This window comes from Lepus europaeus, unplaced genomic scaffold, assembly GCF_033115175.1.
Source record: "Lepus europaeus isolate LE1 unplaced genomic scaffold, mLepTim1.pri SCAFFOLD_3_1, whole genome shotgun sequence".
NCBI classification, from domain to species: Eukaryota; Metazoa; Chordata; class Mammalia; order Lagomorpha; family Leporidae; genus Lepus; species Lepus europaeus.
The window spans coordinates 11,385,591-11,396,837 of NW_026909276.1; the positions used below are offsets into that span (position 1 = coordinate 11,385,591).

Sequence of the window (11,247 nt, forward strand, 5' to 3'; positions counted from 1 at the left end):
AGACACTGCCAGGGTCAGTGCCCATGCTCGAGGGCAGAGGCTGCTGAAGTCAGAGTTCCTACCGTGGGGCCTCTTGGCCATTCCCTCCAGGTCACCAGCCGCCCTCCCCCACCAAGCACCCAGGCAGTCAGCCCTCACCTGCCCACCCCACCCCCACTTCCTTCTGACCACAGACCCCAGCCTCACACTGCCAGACCAGTACCCACAGAGCCCCTAGCCTTTTCCCGGTGCCCTGAAGAAACACACAGCTGGCCACACTGCCTGAGGCACCTGGCAAGGCATGTGTGTGTTATCACCTAAGAAACATCTGTGCTGGGAGCAGCTCTTGCCACCACGAGTGTGACCAAGGCCCGGCTGCAGAAGAGCTGAGAGCTAAACACCCCCTCAGCCCCAGAGCTCCGTGCACATCTGAGCCCACAGTGGGGAAGGCTGGCACTTAGCCCTCCATCATGATACCCCCTCCCCACGCCATGCTGAGACAGGTGGCGGTGAGCATGGGGTGTCACACAGGGGAGCCCATACCACAGGGGGCATCCCAGAGTTCAGCCCTGTCTTGCTAGCTTGTACATCACTGCTGACAGCAGCTCTGAGCAGACAGCCAAGGGGACAGGAGCTCGCGGGACCCACAGGCATCTGCCCACTCTCAGTTCTGCCCTGTGGTGTCCCTTTGGCTAGCCCCCCCTATATGCTGTAGAGACCTCGTGGTTCATGACCTGCCCTCTGCACAATGGACAGTGCAGGCAGGGCCCCCACAGGGCTGGGAAGTGAGGGCAACACTATCCCGACACTGCTGTTGTGGCCTGCAAACCCTACCACTGCCCTGAACGGCTCCAGGCCTGCCCTTCCTGACCACACCTCGCCTGGCCACCCTGTGTCCAGGAGCTTGGTCTGGAGGGGCCCTCAGGGGCTGGCAGTGGTGGTGTCAGAGCCCTGGTTCAGTGGCCAAGAGGGAAGGGGTGGGGTGTGGGGACAGAGACCCAGTGGACATCCAGCCTCCAGAAAACTCAGCAATGGATGTGTGGACAAATGGACACTCATGTGAATGTGGACATGGCCCAGGGGCTGCAGAGGGCAATGGTTGACCAGCATGACACCCCCATGGGCATGAGCCTTCCATGTGAAATCCCTGACTGGCAGGGGCTGGCACAGGAGCAGATGCTGCCCTTATATGGCCAGAACAGAGAAGTCCACAGAGGGGCTCCTGGGCACCCCTCCTGGACACCGTGTTCATGGGCAACAGCCGGCAGGGGCAGACAGGGCCACCACCACCACAAGGTCACCCGATGGGGGACTACAGTTAGCACGACCAGCAGGGGGCGCTGGGGAGCAGGGCATAGCCATCTTGTTGTTTTGGGGGCGCTATCCCTCACAGTAACAGCAGCCCCCACAGGTGAGACCAGTGAGCCAGCCCCCTGGGGGTTCCACCCCTGTCAGGAGCTGCTCACTGCGAAGGCCAGAGCTCAGGCAGCAAAGAGGCTGATGCCGTTTCACCTGTGGGGATCCCGTGTCCGCAAAGTGGTCACTCAACACTGCATCCCCTGTAGGCACTGGATGGAGTCCTGGCTGCCCTGTTCCCACCCAGCTCCCTAATGGCCCTGGAAGACAGCAGAGGATGCCCAAGCACCTGGGCCCCTGCTACCCATGTGGGAGACCCGGATGGAGCTCCTGGCTCAGTGTTGGCCAAGGCAGCCACCAGGGGAACAGATGAATGGGAGCTCTCTCCCCCTCCCTGTTGCTCTTAAATGAACCAATATATCTGTGAATTATGAAAGCTCAGCTTTTCCAAGGTTCGGCACTCAGTGAAGCCTGAGAACCTGAGTGACAGTACAGCAGGGCCTGGGGTTCCCCATGGGCACATCGGCTTAGTCACCAGGATGGTCTGGGGTTCCCGTGGGCACATCAGCTTAGTCACCAGGATGGTCTGTGGTCACCATGGGCATGTTGGCTTAGTCAACTGGACAGTCTGGGGTCCCTGTGGGCATGTTGGCTTAGTCACCAGGACAGTCTGGGGTCCCCCAGGCACATTGCCTTAGTCACCAGAGTCTAGGGTCCCCTGGGCACGTCGGCTTAGTCACCAGGATGGTCTGGGGTCCCCCTGAGCAAGTCAGTTTAGTCACCAGGGTGGTTTGGGGTCCCCTGGGCACATCAGCTTAGTCACCAGGAAGGTCTGGGGACCCCTGGGCACATCGGCTCAGTCACCAGGACAGTCTAGGTTCCCCTGGGCACATCTGCTTAGTCACCTGGAAGGTCTGGGCTGCCCTGAGCACGTTGGCTTAGTCACCATAGTCTGGAGTCCACTGGGCACGTCGGCTTAGTCACCAGGATGGTCTGGAGTCTTCCTGGGCACGTCGGCTCAGTCACCAGGACAGTCTAGGTTCCCCTGGGCACGTTGGCTCAGTCACCAGGACAGTCTAGGTTCCCCTGGGCACATCAGCTTAGTCACCAGGATGGTCTGGAGTCCCCTGGGCACGTCAGCTTAGTCTCCAGGATGGTCTGGGGTCCCCCGGGCATGTCGGCTCAGTCACCAGGACAGTCTAGGATCCCCTGGGCACATCGGCTTAGTCACCTAGATGGTCTGGGCTGCCCTGGGCATGTCGGCTTAGTCACCATAGTCTGGAGTCCCCTGAGCATGTCAGCTTAGTCACCAGGATGGTCTGGAGTCTTCATGGGCACATCAGTTCAGTCACCAGGACAGTCTGGGGTCCCCTGGGCATGTCGGCTTAGTCACCAGGAAGGTCTGGGGTCCCCATGGGCACATCGGCTTAGTTACCAGAATGGTCTGGAGTCTTCCTGGGCATGTTGGCTTAGTCACCAGGACAGTCTGGGGTCCCCCTGGGCATGTCAGCTTAGTCACCAGGATGGTCTGGAGTCCCCTGGGCATGTCAGCTTAGTCACCATGACATCTTTTGAATGCAGCAGCAAAGGGGCACATCCCATGCCATAAAACCTGGCACAAGGCGCCAGGAGCCCTGTCCAAGGTCCATATCTGTGACCCCATCTGTGATATCCCGTTAGGTTCTGGAATTGCTCACAGCAGCTGAAATGTCACACAGGTGCCTGCTCTGCCAGGCTTCAGGCTGCCCAAGCCACACCTGTGGCTGAGGCCACTCCTTCACCAAGATCCCCCCCACAACACTGCCCTTCCTGCTCTCAGTAGGGTCCTCAGGTCACATCAGGCCCCCTGTATGCTGGGGCCTGCCTGGGGAAGGGGGCTCCCTACTCATCCTTGTCAGGCACTAGGCAGTGCCACACTGACAGATACGTGGCTCCAGCACATGAACAAGACTCCCCCACAGCGGCCACGCATCCTGCCCTGGCATCTGAGGACGGGAGGGGAGTCCACACACACTGTGCCAGACACTGGCTCCAGAGGACCACTGCAGGGATGGAGGCAGGGACGGGGCAAGGGGAGGCCTGGGCGGAGCTGCACAGTGAACACCTTGGCTCAGGGACGCTCAGCCTGGACTTTGGATGAGGGGGTGGGTGGCTTGCTGCTCCCAGGTACATGTGGGTCAGTGCCCTGGGGTCTCCCCTCACTCAAGATGGGCAGCTTAACCAAGCACACAGCACAGGGATTCCCTCGGCAGCCCTGGATCACTCGGGGGTGATGAGCAGGCCCGGGGTGGGGCACATGCTCACAGGCCCACAGCCCATGACCAGGTTTCCCACGAGCTGCTTCCTGGCTGTTCGTGGTGGGCTCTGCTCCCCTGCTGAGGACAGCAGGGAGGGGACTGACCTGAAGGAAGAAGGCCCCAAGGACAGGCCCTGCCCTGTGTCACAGATGACCCCTCCCCCCGACACCAATGTGCCCAGCTCCTCCAGCCTCAGTCCAGGATGGTCTTGAAGTCTGCGGTCAGGGCCAGGTCAGCTGCAGCCTCCAGGGCCTCCTGGAGGACGTCACCCAGGCCCAGCACAGAGGCACCCAGCAGGCTGGGCCACTGCACCCGCTCGTAGTTGAGCACACTGAACAGCGTCCTGATGTGCGAGGTCCAGGGCTGGGCCTGGGGCACACAGGATGCAGCCTCAGGGGGGCTGCAGAGGGCAGGCAGCCACAAGCCCACCCAGCTTCCCAGGGTCCTGGGAGAGCCCAATGCAGAGCCGGCCCTCAGCCCACTGGCCGGGCTCCTCAGGGTTCCTGTCACTGCACCCCAGGAACCCTCACCCGGCAACACATGTGATCCTCAGGGATGCTAGGCATCCATCCACCTCCAGCTGAGCAGTAGCCTGGGGCTGGGGTCCACAGAACCCCCCACACACACAGAGGCTAGGTCCTTGGAGTGACCGCAGCAACATTAACTGATGACAAAATCACCCCACCGTGGCAGAGACACCAGCAGCCATGGGGACAAAGCCACAGAAAAGGCCATGGGGGGCAGGGGGAGCCATGAGATGAGTCCTGCAGTCCTCAGGGGGCAGTGACAGCTGTTCTTCCCTCCCCTCCATGTGGCGCCATGGCAGGATTCCAAGGGACCTGGCCAGCTGCCCCCTGTGGGCTCCCAGGCCCAGCTGGGCACCTCCCCCAGCTCCTCATCCACTCACAGCAGGACCCATCTTTGGGCACACAGGCACAAGCCTGTGAGCTTTTGTGTGGGGCAAGATGGAGGCCAGGTCACCTTCTCCCTGCGGAACATTCTGGCTCCCACCACAGAGTCCGGGTTCACAATGGGCTGCAGTCCGCTGGGCTTGGGGATGAAGCACAGTCTGGTCATGGGCAGGGCTGACCTGGCCTGCTGCTGGACCTCTGCATCCGACAGCTTCCGCAGCTGTACCTGCTCCAGGTGCTGCCTGCAACACATCTGGGGCTGGGGTCAGGGCTGGGGTCAGAGGGGTTCAGGGCCATGGGCAGGGCCAACCTGGCCTGCTGCTGGACCTCCGTGTCTGACAGCTCCTGCAACCGCACCCACTCCAGGTGCTGCCTGCAACACGCCCAGGGCTGGGGTCAGGGACAGGGTCAGGGCTGACCTGGCCTGCTGCTGGACCTCCGTGTCCGACAGCTTCCACAGCTGCACCCACTCCAGGTGCTGCCTGCAACATGCCCCGGGGCTGGGGTCAAGGAACCTCGGTCCCTGTGGACACAGCATACTCTGCGGGGTGGGGTGGGGCCTACAGATGCCCTCGTCCACCACAGACACCTCCCAGGAACCCCCACATGGGGGTCCGAGGCTCCCATTCCACACCTGGCATGACTCGGTGTAATCAGTCCTGATCCCTCAGTCTGACTCAGCAGAACCAGGAGCCAGCATCTCCGTCACTCAGGCCCCATCCCCTGATGCCACCCCCACCAAGGTCATCCAGAGGGGATGCCTGTACCCCCAGGTGTCAATGCAGGAAGGGTCTCTGAGACTCATGAACCAAGTCCCTCAGAAGCACCCTGAGGGGACTGAGCCCAAGCATGAGCATACAGGGCCACGGGCCAGCACAGGGTCTCTGCAGGCCAGCACAGGGCTACCGTGGGCCAGCACAGGGCCTCCCCTCCACGGGCCAGCACGGGGCCTCACAGCCTGTGGGTAGCCGGGACACAGACACCACACGCGGTACCTGATGCCCACGTTTTGTAGCCCAGACGCTCCTGCGGTAGAAGAGGAGCTGGTTCTTCTGGAACGTGGTCTCCATGACGTAGAAGAAGGACCTGAGCAGCCCCACCACATAAGTATCCAGCAGCCAGAACAGGAACCTAGCCAGGATCCCCTCCCTCAGTCTGTGCTCCATGGTCGGGATGTGGCCACGCCCTGGAATGAAGCAGACCCCGCATGTGCACCCTCACGAGGCAGCCATGGTGGGAGTGCAGGGCACAAGGGGCCCTGCAGTCCTGAGCTGGCTGCCCTGGCTTTGGTGAACATGTTGCTGCACGTGTGCCGGCCCCTGGCACCCCATTGCACATGCAGCTCACGGGCAATGCTCGGGTTGGCACGCAGAGCAGACAACATGGAAAGGGCTCCCACGTGCAGTGTCAAACTCACAGCCTACGGGCGGAAGACCAGGGGCTGGCGGGACACACAGTGTGGTTACACGGCTGGACCCCTGGGGGCCCTGGCATCAGACATCGCAGGCAACTCAGGGCCCACCAATAACTGGCTCAAGAGAAACTGGGGAGGGGCTGGAGTGGGGCAGACCCTGACCATGGGGACGGCGGCTGGGTGAGCAGGGACAGCGGCCAGAGTCCAGGTCCCTGGTCTGGAGAGCCAATGGCACTGGGCCGGGTTTAACGCCCTCAGCCACCCACAGGTGGCTTACAAGGACCCGAAGGCAGAATACAGCAAAGCCTGGGGAACAGGGACACCAAGGAGGCAGCGACGACGGCGCTGGGGACCTGGAGGCCACTCCTGGCTCCTGGCTTGGGGGCCGCTGCAGGCGTTTCAGTGGTGAGCCAGAGGACGGACGCTGTCTCACAGTCTCTGACTCTCAAGGAAATGAGAAGCACACTCAGGCCAGCCTCTCCCTAAACGCCGTCCAGCGGGCTGGAAGTAATGGAAACCTCACCCATGTGTGTGGCTGAGCACCAGCTAAACCAAGGAACCCGGCAGAGTAAAAATCCAGGAGCAAACGGCACCGCAGGAAAACACCCAGCCGAGGACGGCGCTGTGGAGTCATCAGCTGAGCCAGGAGGTGGCAGGGCACAGGAGATGGCCCCCAGGGCCAAGGGTCCCACCACGCGCCTGTGTGGAGACTGAGAACTCGCCACCCCACGTCACCCCTGCGGTCGACCATGCTGAGCAGGCAGAGCTGGCCCTCGGGAGCCCGGCGCAGGAGCCATAGGACACCACCCAGGCCTCATGGTTCATGTGGGGTCCGCCACCTCAGAAGTCACCACAGAGGAACCAGTGCTGTGGAGTTGCAGGTTAAAGGACTGCGTGCAACGCCGGCATTCATGTGAGAGCCGGGCGCCAGTCCTGGCTGCTCCACCTCCCTGCTAATGTTCTTGGGAAAGCAGTGGAAGATGGCCCCAGTGCTTGGGTCCCTGCACCCATGTGGGAGGCCTGGAGGAAGCTCCTGGCTTCAGCCTGGCCCAGCCTGGGTGGTTGCAGCCATCTGGGGAGTGAACCAGCAAATGAAAGCTCTCTCTCTCTTTTCCTCTCTTTCAAAATAAATCAAATCTTTTAAAAAGTAACTGATATCAAAATAACTGCATATTACTACACAAGGTGCAGCCAAAGCAGTACTTAGAGGCTAATGCATCACAGCCACACATCCACCATCAGAAGTTTATACAGAATGACAGGAAAGCCTGAAAAAGGCATTAGGAAGAAGATAAACAGAAATCACTGAAATTCAAAACAAAGGCTCAACAGAGAGGACCCCATGGGGACAACAGAACTCAGTCACTCTGAAGGTCAAAGGGCAATGGGGGAAGGGTGACAGGAGGCTGAGCCAGACACAGAGCCGCACACAGCGGCCTGGGTAAGGCCATCAGGCCGATGCTGCAGACAGAGCGAGGGAGACAGGGTCCCCACACCTGCAGCGAGAGGGACCAGAAACAGGCCAGCACCAGCAGCACCACCTCTCCCATGCGCAGCCCACACTGGGAAAGCCGGCCCATCATGCCCCATGCAGCAGGAGGCCAGCTGGCCTGGCAGGAGGCAGATCTCCAACCCTGGCATCCCTGATCCCTCCGCGAAGGTGGTAGAGTGGCCACTGCCTGAGCACACAATGTCCGGGTGGGTGCACAGAGCAGTGCTGGGGGTGCCCGGGGCCGACGTCACGCCTCCCGCTGTGGGGGCATTTCCACGACACAAGGACAGAGTGGTCACCGCATATCTCCATCACTGGCCTGGTTTCTTGGGGAGCCTGGCAGGGCATCCACCCCCACAAGCCATCGGGTCCCTAGGGAGGCTGCCATCTGACTCAAGCCCCACCCATCCAGGAGCAGCCCAGGAGGGGGCACCTGCACTGGCAGAGACACTGCCACAGTCCCCTGGAGCTCAAATGGGAAACATGACGGGGGCGCTGGCTCAGCCACCCAGCGAGCCAGGGCAGGAGCCCCATTCCCTCCTCCTGGGCAGCACTTACAGGAAGTCTAACCTCGCTCCTCTCCCCTGCCCAGCACATGACCCGACATCCCCCACCCCACCCCATCAGCAGGGGACCTTCCAGTCCAGGGAGCGTGGGGCAGCCTTACCCACCACCCCCTCAGCTCCCGGCTTGGCACTGGCCAATGCCCGCTCACCTGGGCTCGCGAGCAGCCAGGTGCAGTCCTGCACCCTCACCTTCCAGGTCAGCTCCTGCAGGGAGAGTTTGGCGTGCTTCCCTAGCAAAATGAACTTCTTTGTATTCCTTGGGAAGCAGAGCTTGTTGTGCCTGGAGCCCTAGAGGCCGGGGGGAGGGGGCCACCAGGCGGTGCAGACAGGCCCGCAGGAACGCGTGCACCTGCCACGGGCTGTTGTGCTGCTGCAGGAGCCGCACCAGGCGCCAGGCGCCGGGAGCCCGTGTCCTCCTGGGGGTCAGCGGCTGGCCTTGGGGACCATACCTGCATGGCCGGCCCCCACAGCAGGCAGTGCATCCGGAGAAGTGAGCCGTAGGGGCACCGCGTGTGGTTTGCAAGCGGCTTCCGGAACATGGGCCGCATCCTCCAGTAGCACAGGAGCAGCTGGCGTGGCCTGCGGCTACCTCCGGGCCTCAGCGTCCAGCCCAGGAAGATGGCCTCCAGCAGCCTCTGGGCACCCGCCAGGCTGGGCCACAGGGAGCTCAGTGGGAAAGACGTGTGCAGCCACTCGCCATAGCCCAGGTAGTAGAGGAAGCGCTTGGGCTCCACGTACACTTGAGCCTGCGGACGTGGTGACCACCGGGCGGCGGAGTGGCCAGGCTCCGGCTTAGTCCACTCCCGCGGAAGCCCTGGTGTAGTCTCTGAACACTCTGCAGGTGTCACAAGGCAGGCCGGGACATGCCCACGCCCCGAACTGCAGGCGGGCAAGCCCAGGGGTGCCCAGGCCTCACCACCGCTGCTGTTCGGAACCTGTCGCGTGGCCGCGGGGCCCGCCTGGGTCTCATGCATGGTGCAGGAGGGCCAGGCCTCGGCAATGACGCCGAGCTCGTACAGAGGCGGCCCACACACCTGGTAGGGGCAGCTCGGGGCCACCAGCAGGTAGAATGCGTAGTGCACCAGCAGGAGCATGAACATGTTTCCCATGCGGCGCAGCAGCAGCCCTCACGCGCCGCTGTCACGCAGCATCTCAGTCACCATGTTGGGCAGGTAGCTGCTCACGCAGGTGGTGAAGGCCCAGGGCAGGCCTCCGCGGGCACCGTCCAGCAGCACGAAGCTGAAGGCTAAGGCTCGGCCTGCGGCACCAGTATCCCATATGGGCATTAGTTCATGTACCAGCTGCTCCACTTCAGATCCAGCCCTCTGTTAATGGCCTGGGAAAACAGTGGAGGATGGCCAAATACTTGGGCCCCTGCACCTGCGTGGGAGACCTGGAAGAAGTTCCTGACTCCTGGTTTTGGATTGGCCCAGTTCTGGCCATTGTGGCCAAGTGGAGAGTGAGCCAGCAAATGGAAGACCTAGTCCGTCAATAATTCTACCTCTCAAATAAATAAGTAAATCTTTAAAAAAATTAAAAGTGGAACAGAGATGGCCACAACAGGATGTTCTAGGCTAGGCCAAAGCCAGGTACTCCATCCAGGTCTCCCACATATGTGGCACAGGTCCAACACTTGGGCCATTTTCCAAACTTGGACCAGAATTATAGAGGGGACATAAATCAACACTCCAATATGGGATGTCAGAACTGCAAGCAGTAGCTTAACCACCATGCCTCAAAGCTAGCCCCAAAACAATTCCATTTAAAATCAAATGTACAACATCATAAGATAACTATACAGATCTAGTTGAAATTCAGAAAATTCTTGTACAAAATACCCTGGACTTAACACAAATTTATCAGCCTGGAAGTAATGAGGAACAGTTGCCTCAGATTTTGCCCCCTCACCTTTCTGTTTGCATATTGAGGCTGTCCTGTAACAGCCCTCCTCCCAAAGATGTCTTTATCTCCTGAACCTGTGAATGTGTTAGTTTACGTGGCAAAACAGACTGCAAGTGCGATTGTGTCTAAGTTCTTAGGATAAGAAAATTAACCCAGATAAAGTAGGTAAGACCATTCTCAGTACATGAAGTCTTTAAAAGTGAAGAAGCTTTGCCGGCGCCGCGGCTCACTAGGCAAATCCTCCGCCTTGCAGCGCCTGCACACCGGGTTCTAGTCCCGGTCGGGGCACCGATCCTGTCCCGGTTGTCCCTCTTCCAGGCCAGCTCTCTGCTGTGGCCAGGGAGTGCAGTGGAGGATGGCCCAAGTGCTTGGGCCCTGCACCCCATGGGAGACCAGGAGAAGCACCTGGCTCCTGCCATCGGATCAGCGAGGTGCGCCGGCCGCAGCACGCCAGCTGTGGCGGCCATTGGAGGGTGAACCAATGGCAAAAGGAAGACCTTTCTGTCTCTCTCTCTCTCACTGTCCACTCTGTCTGTAAAAAAAAAAAAAAAAGTGAAGAAGCTTTGCCAGCTGTGGTCAGAGGAACATTGGACTGCAGAAGGACAATGAGATGGTGGAAAGAGCCTCTAGTTAAGGAATGCAAGCATCTTCCAGGGGCTCACAAAAGCAAGCAAACAGATTCTCCCACGGAATGTGTAAAGAACTGTGGCCAGCAAAAAGAAACTCAGGCAGTGAGTACTACCTTGAGCACTAATAATGAGCATTTGGCACCAGGAGTGCTCCCCAGACACTACCATAACTGAAAAGGCCCTCCCAGACTTTCAATGTCCCTGAGGTAGTGCAACCCAGTCCTAGCTGAGAATCACTGCATTCATGAAGAGTGACTTGTCAGAAACATTGAGAATGAAATAATCAGATTCTAAGACAGAAATTCAAATATTCTGATTGATGTTAATAATTACTTTTAATGTACTCATAGGCCTTATTTTCTATTATAAATAAAATATTCAAAATTAACACACATCATATTATCAATGCACTTCAATGAAATATTCCTAACTTTCTGATAAATTTCCTTACCAGGTCAGCCATTCATAACCCATCACTAGAATGGAATCTACACTTATCTTAGCCAAAAGGCTGAGAAGCAATTAGAATGGAATCTAATGGAAGCCAAAGGGAGATATATTTTTTGACTCTAAAAGAATATACGGTGGGAAATGTGGTACCGCAGGTAAAGCTACCATTTGGGACACCTGGTCTGTCATATATATTCCTTCTATACCCAATGTGGGGAGGGTTTTTATAATAAAGAGGTTTTAAATTTTTT

The 11,247-nt window shown here is 59.1% G+C and overlaps 1 pseudogene; it reads right to left on the reverse strand.

Moving 5' to 3' along the window:
- Positions 1-1,359: 1,359 nt before the first annotated feature.
- LOC133755202 (telomerase reverse transcriptase-like) lies at positions 1,360-9,115 on the reverse strand (annotated as a pseudogene).
- Between the last annotated feature and the right edge of the window lie 2,132 nt (positions 9,116-11,247).